This window comes from Propithecus coquereli, unplaced genomic scaffold, assembly GCF_000956105.1.
Source record: "Propithecus coquereli isolate 6110/MARCELLA unplaced genomic scaffold, Pcoq_1.0 Scaffold177, whole genome shotgun sequence".
Classification (NCBI taxonomy): Eukaryota; Metazoa; Chordata; class Mammalia; order Primates; family Indriidae; genus Propithecus; species Propithecus coquereli.
The window spans coordinates 265,726-277,557 of NW_012142412.1; the positions used below are offsets into that span (position 1 = coordinate 265,726).

The 11,832-nt window shown below is 37.7% G+C and overlaps 1 protein-coding gene across 1 annotated transcript in view; it reads left to right on the forward strand.

Annotated features, from left to right (window-relative positions):
• TAF3 (TAF3 RNA polymerase II, TATA box binding protein (TBP)-associated factor, 140kDa) overlaps nt 1-11,832 on the forward strand; it is a 179,118-nt gene that overhangs the window by 160,440 nt on the left and 6,846 nt on the right. The window lies entirely within an intron of this gene.

Here is an 11,832-nt window from a genome sequence, read left to right on the forward strand (position 1 = left end):
CATTTATTTATTTCTGTTGTTGCTGTGATTGCTCTTGGTGTCTTCTTCATAAATTTATATCTGGGGTCTCTATTCTGTTCCATTGGTCTATGTCTCTATTTTTGTGCCAAAGCTTCTGCGCAGCCAAGGAAACAATCAACAGAGCAAACAGACAACCTAGAGAATGGGAGAAAATATTTGCATGCTATACATCCAATAAAGGGCTAATAACCAGAATCTACAAAGAACTCAAGCAAATCAACAAGAAAAAAATAAAACAACCCCGTTAAAAAGTGGGCAAAATACATGAACAGAAGCTTTTCAAAAGAAGATAGACTAATGGCCTATAACCATATGTAAAAATGCTCAGCATCGCTAATCATCAGAGAAATGCAAATCAAAATTACAATGAGGTATCACCTAACCCCAGCCAGGATGGCTTTTATCAAAAAGTCCCAAAACAATAGTTGCTGGCATGGATGCAGAGAGATAGGAACACTTATCCACTATTGGTGGAACTGCAAACTAGTGAAGCCTCTAGTGTAAAATAGGATGGAGATTCCTCAAAGAACTGAAGTACACCTACCATTTGATCCACCCATCCCAATATTGGGTATTTACCCAAAGGAAAAAAGTAATTGTATCAAAAAGACACCTGTACTCTATTGTAGCACAATTCACAATCACAAAGATGTGGAATCAACCCAAGTGCCCATCAAGTCATGAGTGGATTAATAAAATGTGGTTATATGTACACCATGGAGTACTACTCAGCCATAAAAAATGAATTAATACCTTTTGCAACAATCTGGATGGAACTGGAGGCCATCCTCCTAAGTGAAATATCTGAAGAATGGAAAAACAAACACCACATGTACTCACTATTAAATTGGAAATAACTGATCAGCACTCATGTGCACAGATGGAAGTAAAAGTCAACGGAAATCATGCAGGTGGGAGGGGAAGAGGGATGGGTGAAATCATACCTAATGGGTATAGTGCACACTATCCAGGTGATGGGCGTCCTTAAAAGTTTGAGTCTAGCAGTACAAAAGCAATCCATGTAACCCAAACATTTGTAACCCCGTAATATTCTGAAATTTTAAAAAAGGAAGAAATTTCCCAGCAGCTGAACAACTGTGACAGAGGTTATGGGTTGTATGTATCATTCTTGCTGCCTTCCTTTACTTAACAGGTTCACTGGTCCCAAATCCATGTTTCTCAGTCATAATTCCGAGCCACCCCCAAGAGGAAGCAGGTAGTTAAAACGTTCTAATTCACATCTTTACAGCCTTTTTTTGCTTTTTGCAGACAAGGAGCTTTGGACCTCCTTATCTTACTCTCTCATTTCTACTGGCCTAGACTTACGAGGAGGTCTCTAAATTTAATTTTTCCCCCTGGCACACTGTAGCTTGTTCATTAACACCAAACATGCAACATGTTTAAGAGAAAAAATAGTATACTGTCAGAAAAACTGGCTTTAGGTTTTAGGAAATACTTTTACTACACAATAAAACAAGTGGAAAGATTATAATCAGAGCATTTCCATCTTACTTGTAAACAGTCACAGCAGTTTTTACGTGGATGCCACATTAGAAGACTTGGGGAAATTTACTGGGTTCCATTCTAATGCAATTAGAGCTAATTTTGTTCTTTAAATGAATAAAAGGTCAGCTAGTAAATCTAGCTTATCTTGAGTCCAGACTTCAATAAATTGTTTTATTTAATTTGTTGTAAAAGATCTTTATCCTTAATGGGCCTAGGTCTTATTAGTTCACTTAGGTTTTAAAATATTTATGACCACCTTTTTAGATATGATTTGAATGATAGTTGGAAAGTTTCTCTCTGCAGTGTTATCAAGGTCCAGGATCACTAATTGTGTGAATATAGGAAGGTACTTAAGATTTGTTATCAAGAAAAAGCTGATGTGAATTTCCAGAATTTAAATGTTCTTTAACCTGTGACAGGCAGAGATAATTTAGCTGCATCGTGGTAACCTGTTGGATACTATCTGATTATAATTTCCCCTGAAGATCAAACTACTCAGATTTCTGGCATTTAAATAAAGAATATGTACCTACTGGTGAAAACACTTAGGCACCTTATTACCAACAACATAGAAATTTAAAATTCTTTGCATTCTATTATTTCCTTCATTTTATGGGCCTATAGTATATTCAGATACTACAGAAGGACTTTAGATGCATGGCATAACACTTCTTCTCGACACCCACTCCTGCCTTTGTAGCTGATAAAGTGGGTATTCATGTCACTGCAGGACTTCTGTGATAGAATATTTGTGATTTCTTTTTTTATTATTATTAATTTTTTTTTTTTTAAGTTTTATAGATGAGGTCTTGCTCTGTCACCCAGTACAGTGGCATGATGATAGCTCACTGCAGCCTCCAATTCCTGGACTCAAGTGATCCTCCCACCCCAGCCTCCCAAGTAGCTAGGACTACAGGCACACACCACTATGACTGGCTATTTTTTTAAAAAATTTTTTATAGAGGCAGGGTCTCTCTATGTTGCCCAGCTCGGTCTCAAACTCCTGGCCTCAAGAGACCCTCCTGCTTTGGCCTCCCAAAGTGCTGGGATTATAGGCATGAGCCACCACTCTAGGCTCCAGCATTTCTTTAACATCTCAGCATTTGGTACACTTGACGCCAGAGGCAGGTAATAGTAATTAGATAAAAATGAGATAGTGACTGGTACTGGTCCATGAGCCAACGTTTGAAAAATAATGTTCCTGGAGTATGTGTGTGAACCTTGTCTGTGATGCAATATACTTAATTGGTTTTATTTTTATAAACATGTGCTGCATCTTAAGTATAACATTTTCCTAAAGTTTATTACAATTAAAAGGCCTTTAAAATTCCCTTCAAAATTAAATGTTTTCTAAAAGACCCAGTTAAAATTAACTGTATATATCTATAAGGGAATTGTGTTAGTTTTATTTTAGATTAACTGTTAGAGCACTTCTGGCTCATGTCAGGCATTCACCTGTGTTTGAACGTATCTCTAATGTATGTTGTGACCCAATTGAGAAATAGTACTCTATGTGTATGTGGACGTGTGAGTTCTGCTAAAACGCTGAGGAACCTTGAGAGTCGTTAATGCTGTTAGGCTCATTTGTTCTAAATTAAGATGAACAGAATGAGTAAATCACAATTACAAGCGGTAAATGGCCACGGTCCAATTTTTTCATTAAACCATTCAAAGCCAAGTGAGTAAGGCAGAATATCTGGCTACTTTTTTATTGTTTTCATTATTTGGCTTATAAGTAATACAAGGAAGTTTGTATTTGCCTTACATCTTGGCTACTTTCAAAGTACACGGACAGGGTAAATTTTAAGTTACCTCCACTACTTCCTTCTGGCCTTCCTAGCATGAACTGTTTTTCTGTGTGCATGCATACATCTGTAAATCAGTACGTGTGCTTTAAAGTATCGTTATGTCATTTTAAAGAAAGAAACCAAAAGAAGAAAAATAGCTCTTGAATAAGAAATGGGTTTTCAGATTGGCATTTGGCTGTTCTGCTTATCTGCATTCCCCATAATAAAATCTAAATTAAAACAATTCAGAGATTACCTATCAATCCCCTGCAGGGACCTTGTTACTGATATGGGTGGGAGCGAGGCGGAGGGTGGAGGCGGGGAGGAGGAGGAAGAGCTTCACATGGTGCTTTAGAGCAGCGATACCCAACCTTTTTGGCAAGAGAGACCTGTTTCATGGAAGACAATTTTCCACAGCCGCGGGGTGGTGGAGGTTGGGGGAAGGTTTGGGGATGATTCAAGCACATATTTATTGTGCACATTATTTCTATTATTACATTGTCACTTGCCACTCACTGATAGGGTTTTGATATGAGTCTCCAAGCAATTGATTTATTATGTTCTCTGTGTGTCACACCTCTCTGCTGATGATACTGTGTATTTGCAGCCACTCCCCAGCGCTAGCATCACCGCCTCAGCTCCACCTCGGGTCATCAGGCATGAGATTCTCACAAGGAGCGTGCAACCCAGGTCCCTCGCATGCGCAGGTTACAGTGGGGTTTGTGGTCCTCTGACTATCTGTTGCTGCAGCTGATGTGACAGGAGGTGGAGCTCAGGCGGTGATGCGAGTGATGGGCAGCGGCTGTAAATACAGGTGAAGCTTTGCTCGCTTGCCCACTGCTCACCCCTTGCTCTGGGGCCTGGTTCCTAACAGGCCATGGACCAGTACTGGTCCTCAGCTGCGGGGTTGGGGACCACAGCTTTAGAGAGTCCTGAGCTCATGTTCCACAGCTGTCCTCTTGAAAGGGAAGGTGTGACTGACTTCCATGCTTTCCTCACATGTCCCTCCAGCTGGGGTTTGAAACGTCTTTTGCCCTTCTTTGCCGTCCTTGACGTTAGAGGATTCGTGTGCTAGGAAACACATAGAGGAGACAAGAGGACCAAGACCTAAAGCAGCTCTCTGAAACTCAGAACTAAGTTCTTGATTCAGGCTTTTACGTGTTTGGGAGCTGCAGTGACTTTTTCTTTTCTTTTCTTTTTTTCTTTATTTCTTTCTTTTAGAACGATCTTAACCTTACTGTGAATCTGAAGTCAGTGGAATCATTTCAAAAGTCTTTTCTTGTCTCAGAAAAAATTGTAGAAATTTGCTTGTGTGTCTATATATATAAAATACGTGTGTGTGTGTGTATTTTTTGCTTCAGACTCCCTTGGACACCTTTTTTAATGAATCTTTTTGTTCATAAAGGTTCTTTAAATCCTAAAGCAAACACAATGATTGCTCATTAAATATGTTTATTGTAACTAATTTATTTCTTTAAAATATAGAAAAACATCTTTTTATTTTATCTCATATTTTACAATTTAAACATTGCATTTTTTTTTCTCCAAATTGTTAAAAACTTCTTTCCTCTCATTTTGGAAGACCATTTTTGTTATCAAAGATATAATACTAAACAGACAATCTACAAGGAGAATGACACTGCAAGGGTCAGGAGTGTGACACAGATATATGTACACACACATGCATATACATACACATACATGGAGTCACTTCTTTAGCCTGCACAGGTTAATATATGTTATATGTACTATGCATATATAGATACATCACCTGCTTGATCTCTATATATATATTCTCTAAATGTTATATATCTTATATATATTTTTCTGTGCTATTTACAAAGGAAGATAAGAATTCATGTAAAGCATGGTGATTTTTGGTGAAGATCCAGCAGCTATTTTCAAATTTTAATATATTTTAGAGTAGTAATGTTGGATTTCCCAAGCATGCCTTCAGTAATAACCGAATTTTATAACATTCCAGTGAGATACAAATCTTAATCACAATCTTGTTCATTTTTCAAGTTCACTGACTATCATCTTATTGCTTTTAATGTTTTCAAATAACTTGGGATGTTATTTGATACTAAAAAAATGTAAAGGGATATCTTTTATGGTTAACTTGCAAACTTTAACATATTTTCATGTAAAATCATCTTTTACTAAGTAATTACTCCTCCTCCTCTGTAGACTCTAGGCTCAGGGCTACTGAAAGTAAAGTTTCATCCATGTTGAATGTTCAGTTTCGTTTGGCTTTGCTGTTTCTTACCAAGAGCATCCTCTTGTTTGCTGGAGAGAAGGAAAAGTCTTTCTGAAATCACAAAATGTTTTAGAACTTCTGACTCCAGAGAATTTGATTTTTGAAAATAACCATCAAAGTGCCCCAGACTCTTAGGGTTTGCATTTTTTTAAAAATGATCTGCATTTAACAAATATTAATTTTGATTATGTACCTAACATAACTATGTCAAGGGAAATAGACTTGAAAAAAGCAAATTTGAATTAAATATTGATTCTCAGGAACATAAGCATAAATATCACAATAGAAGGTAGGAAGTATTAAAGGCTAGAAGAGATACATCTAAAATTATACAGAAGTTTGCAGTGATTACTCCCAGCTAGGAAGGGTTAGAAAGGCTTGGGGAAAGTGGAATTTGAGCAGAGCCCTAAAGGATTAGTAAAATTTGGAAATGGAGAAATGTGAAGAAGAAAAATAAAAGCAAAGGTGCATCAAGCCTTTGCTAATGCACGTTTCTTTCCCTAAGAAATTTCCATAGTATTCTATTGACATAGTAGTAGTTCATATGTGCCCTAGATTTATCATGATTTATGATCCTAAATCATCTGGATGGAATGCACATTACTAACATTTTTGAAAAGTTTTTATTAATATTTTCAGACATAAAAGAGAGAATAGTACACTTTCATATACCTGTCACCTTGATAGGTTTAACAGGTATCGAAATTTTGCCATACTTGCTTAATCCTTTCTTCTTTTTGTCTCTTAAGGCATTTCCAAACAAATCCAAACCTAATGTCATTTCACCTCTATATTCTTCAGTATGGAGCTCTAAAAATATGGTTATTTTCTTATGTAATCACAATGCTATTACCATATTTAAAATATATGAACATTTTCCTTGTTATTATCTAATGCCTAGTCTATATTCAGATTTCTTCATTTGTCTCAAAAATATCTATAGCAATTTGTTTGTTTGAATCAGGATCCAAACCAGACTGGTACTTCTTCAGCACTTTCCATCTAGAACTGGTAATTCTGCTCTGCACGCCCACACCCTTCCTCCTTTTTGCCATGTAATCGACTTGTTGAAGAAACAGGATCATTTGTCCAATGGAATGTCTCACTTTCTGGATTTGTCTGTTTACTTCCTTGTAGTGTCATTTAAATTGCTATTCTGTCCCTGTAAGGGCATTTAGCTCTAAAGACTTGATTAGATTCAAGTTCAGCTTTTTTCCAAGGATATTTTGCTGCCATATACTTCTTACCACATCACATCAATGGCACTTAATGTCTGATCTTCTAACTCAGTCATTTCACTGGGGAAGAATGGCTTTTTAAAAATTCAGTCATTCCTTTCATATTTATTTGCTGAAATCATTCAATAAAGGTAAACTTTTACTCATTAATGAGTATATATGTATTATTATATATATTACTCTGAAATATAGTTCATATAGGAGAGGTGGGATAAATGCCGCTTCTTTTACTTGCCAAGGAGTTGATGGGGTTGATATCATGCTGATATTACAGTTACCTCCAGTGGTGATCACTGGGTTTTGGAAAAGCCACTCTCTCTCTTTCTCTGTCTCTCTCTCCCCCCTCCCCACTCCCCGTCTTTCCTTGTCCTCTCTCCTTTTTTCTGTCTTTTATTCGTTTTCGTGTTCATATTGACCAGTGAGAACTCCTTCACGTTGCCTACTGGATTTTGATACAACCCCATTTGTGTCTGATAGCTTTCTTACGTTCTGGTACAAAAATGTTCCCAGTTTGTCTTGTACATTCCCTGTATATTTTTGCGTATTTCCACAGACCTGGAATTAGCCACTCCTCCGAGGAATGGCTGGTGAGGAGTGGTTTTTAGGAATCACAGTCTGGCCCATTGCTACTAGGATGTCATTACATCTATGCCTTTACAAGGGACAGAACTAGGAAATAGGTAGGTTTGAAAAGAAAAGAAAAAAATTATGACTTCATACTGATATTTTCAATTCAGATTTAACATTACTGTCACCTCTTTAAATTTATCTCTGCATCTTTTACATTGCAAATCTCGAGTCTTATGAGCATTATCATAATTACTTACTTGCTTATTCTACCAGCATATATAAAATAGTCTGAAAGTAATAGTACCACTATTACTGCTACTACTGAGACTATTGAATGAAGTTAGCGATGAAGTTTTTTTTCTGCATGGTGGTGTCATCAGCATATGCATTGAGGTTTATTCACTTCCATTTATTTTCGATTCATAGGGCAGTGTTCCTAAAATTTAGTTATAAAGAGACCATTTGCCTCACTCCAAAGCTGAAACTATATAACAAGATATATCTAGAGAAGTCTGGCTTCCATCCCTTTTTTCCCTTTACACTCCTTACCCTTTCGGTTACCATTTTTATTTTTTTTCTTATTGTTATCCTTCAAGTATATCTTTTTGCAAATATGGGGAGATGTGCATCATTTATTGCTTGTCTGAGTATTAATGCCCTTTTAGGGTATTTTACAGATTTTGGACATTTGACAATAGAAGTATAATCATTTGAGCATCTCTCTTGGAAATGAAGTCTCTAATGGCTATATTTTCCTCTAATTACTTCATGCAATTTGTTTCCTTTTTCAAACAGGTCATGCCTGTATTAAAAGACAAAATGAGGCCGGGCGCAGTGGCTCACGCCTGTAATCCTAGCACTCTGGGAGGCCGAGGCGGGTGGATTGCTCAAGGTTGGGAGTTCGAGACCAGCCTGAGCAAGAGCGAGACCCCGTCTCTACTAAAAAATAGAAACGATCTGGACAACTAAAAATATACAGAAAAAATTAGCCGGGCATGGTGGCGCATGCCTGTAGTCGCAGGTACTCGGGAGGCTGAGGCAGAAGGATCGCTTGAGCCCAGGAGTTTGAGGTTGCTGTGAGCTAGGCGGACGCCACGGCACTCTAGCCTGGGCAACAGAGCAAGACTCTGTCTCAAAAAAAAAAAAAAAGACAAAATGTTTGCTACTTGATATGTACTTGGGCTATGACAAAATAAAATAACCGTTTTATGAGATGATGTAAATATTCAAGAGGCAAGCCATGAGCTTGAGGAATTAAACCCATTTATAGTTGTGTTATGATTACATGAATGCTAAAATTTGAGCTATGAGGATCAAGAAGAATAAGGAATAATGATTAATTTGAAGAATCAACATAAAACTGATTTTCATAATTGTCTTTGGGTATTTGTTCCTTTCGATCAAATCTGAAATATAGAAATAACTGTGTTACAGTTTGGCATCTTAAGTACTAATACTCTGATTTCTCCCAAATTCTGAATATTATTATATATCTAAGTTAGATAAATTGAATACTTGGTGTGTTCGTTTTCTATTTCCACTTAACAAATGACCCTAAAACTTAGCGACTTAAAGCAATAAACATCTATTACTTCCCAGGTTCTTGTGGGGCAGGGATTTGGATGGTTCTGGCTCAGGTCTCTCGTCGAGCTCTGACTAGGACTGTAGCATCCAGAGGCCTCACCGAGGCTGGAGAATCCACTTCAGACTCACACATGTGGCTGTTAGCAGGAGGCTCCTTGGGCCTCTTCCTAAGGCAGTTTCAGCATCCTCACGACGTAGCAGCTGGCTTCCCCCAGAGCAGGTGATCCAAAAGAGAGCAAGGTGGAAGCCGCAGTATCTTTTATGACCTGGCCTCGAAGGTCACCTGATGTTATTTTCACTGTGTCCTGCCAGCCACTCAGCTCAGCCCGTTCAGTGTGTGGTAGGACTACACAGGTGTGTGAACAGCAGGAGGCCGACTGCCACACTTGGGCTTTGTGTTTCTGAGGCTTTTATTAATAATAAAAGTAAGAAAACAAAATATGAAGATTGTGTGTGTGTATGTGTGTATGTGTATGTGTATCACTGACCTAAGTATGAGGTTTCATAGTAACATTATTGTGAAATCTCAGTGATCTTTATTTGTTGCAAGGGGTTATTTTAAAATACAACATGGGAGGCCGGGCGCGGTGGCTCACGCCTGTAATCCTAGCTCTCTGGGAGGCCGAGGCGGGTGAATTGTTTGAGCTCAAGAGTTCGAAACCAGCCTGAGCAAGAGCGAGACCCCGTCTCTACCAAAAATAGAAAGAAATTAATTGGACAACTAAAAATACATAGAAAAATTAGCCTGGCATGGTGGCACATGCCTGTAGTCCCAGCTACTCGGGAGGCTGAGGCAGGACGATCGCTTGAGCCCAGGAGTTTGAGGTTGTTGTGAGCTAAGCTGACCCCAGGGACACTCTAGCCCGGGCAACACAGTGAGACTCTGTCTCAAAAAAAAAAAGAAAATAAAATAAAATACAACATGGGAATTTGTTTCTAAAGACGGATTGTATTTCTGAGATTGATTAAAAATTGAAATAAGAAGAAAAATGAATTGTTGTATAAGGAACATATTTTTTGATCAAAGTGGTTTTTCTCCCAAACATTGAAAAACTTCCCTGTTCAGAAGTTTCTGTAAAATTCAGGGACATGGTTACATTAGTTTTTATCTATGGCATCATTTTGTTACGATTTAAAAATGGCTGTTCCCTTTTAGGAGTAAATAAGTAAGCCATTGTGAGGGAACTTTTGAACTTTGTGTGCAATTTAGTGGCCAGTTATTCAGACTTTGATAATTTGGATTACTGGTTTCATAGTGTTTGCACACAATAGCTGAATAATGAGGATCATTAAACTCCCTGTGCAGACATATCCAAATTGTGTTTGCCTCTAACCTCGGAGGCTCTGCGTGGCTGGAAGGTGACGACTGGCTCTTTATTCGCTTGTCAAGCTGTGAGTTTGCATTACAGGCCAAGCAGCTCATGACCCATTCTATTTATGCCCCTGTTTTGTCGTGGGGAAACAGGTAAAGGAATCCTGCCGAAAATCCCTCCTTCCGCACGTTTTTATGAATAACGCCAGTGTTTATGGCAGTTAGGGCGCTGTGATCAAATCCTCCAAAAGATGTAACGTTAGCAGCATGGAGCCATTGTGGGACACAGCTGTGGGCGGTGTTGGGTTCTCAGCCGGATGGTGCTCATTCAACAGAAAGCTCTGGAGGAGAACTTACTCCGCAATTAAACAGAAGGGAAAAAGTAATGCTTCAGGGAGAAAAACACGCAGAAGCAAAGCGCTGTCTAGAAGCATGAGACAATAAAGATTGGCAGTGAACAAGGCCAATAGGAATCCAAAATTATTTTTATAACCAAATGAGGTTAGGTGATTATAGTGATCTCACTAGTGAGGAGAAATTATATCATTCTGCTCTGTATTATTTTGTAATGTTCAAAATTGAAGAAATAATAAAAGGATTGTTTTTGAAACTGTGTATTTAGTTACTGCAAAAGTAACTTAGAAGCTAAAATCAAAATAACTTTCAAAATCTAGTGAATTTTCTCTTGAATTTCAAAAGAGTTGGGAAAAGGTGAGTCACTCTAGTGCGAGTCATGTAATGCCAGTCTAATCCCTTGAAAACAAAAAGTTAGGATAAAAGTTTGTCTCATCAATACTGAGTACCTGGGTGCTTTGTTTTTCTGTTTACTACTCAGGAAATTTGAGTGAGAACTATATATATTTTTTCAATTTAAAAGGAATTTTATTGAACTGAAACGGAATATTAGGCATTTTGGAAGGATTATTATTATAAGAATTATTTTTATCAAAATGCCATTTCTCTAAATTGAAAAATAAGAATAGATGTACAAGCAGATATCTCTGAGATTTTAGGTACTAACCCTTATAATGGGTCAGCAATTTGTTCATATGTGCTGGCCACACTGCTAAATTTAAGCCACTTTCATGGACGCCATTAGCAGGCCACATAGGTAAGAGAGAAATCTAAGAAAAATAGGAAGAAAATTAAAGGGGACTGGAAAAGAGAGAAGGCAAATATTATAATAACATTCATGATGTGTTTGGTATAGCTTAAAACAATTGAAAACCATTTCCAGAAAACAAAATGAAACCTCCACGATCAGATTATAGTTTGCCCTGGTGCGATAAATGCATCCCTGGTGCAAGAATGACTAGGTAGATGAGGAGTTGGGGTCCACGCTGGCAAACTGAAATCTCATTACATAGTATGGAAGGAAGGTAGGCAGGAAGGTAAGAATAGAGAAAATTAGCCTGTATTTTAAAATATTTTAAGCAGACAAAAATGTTCAAAAGTAAAATAAATTTTTTGTAGAAGAGTTGTCACTGCAGCAGTAGGCATTATGCTTATAAAAGGTGACGAATATTCATTACAATGCTGTGTTTAACACTGCAT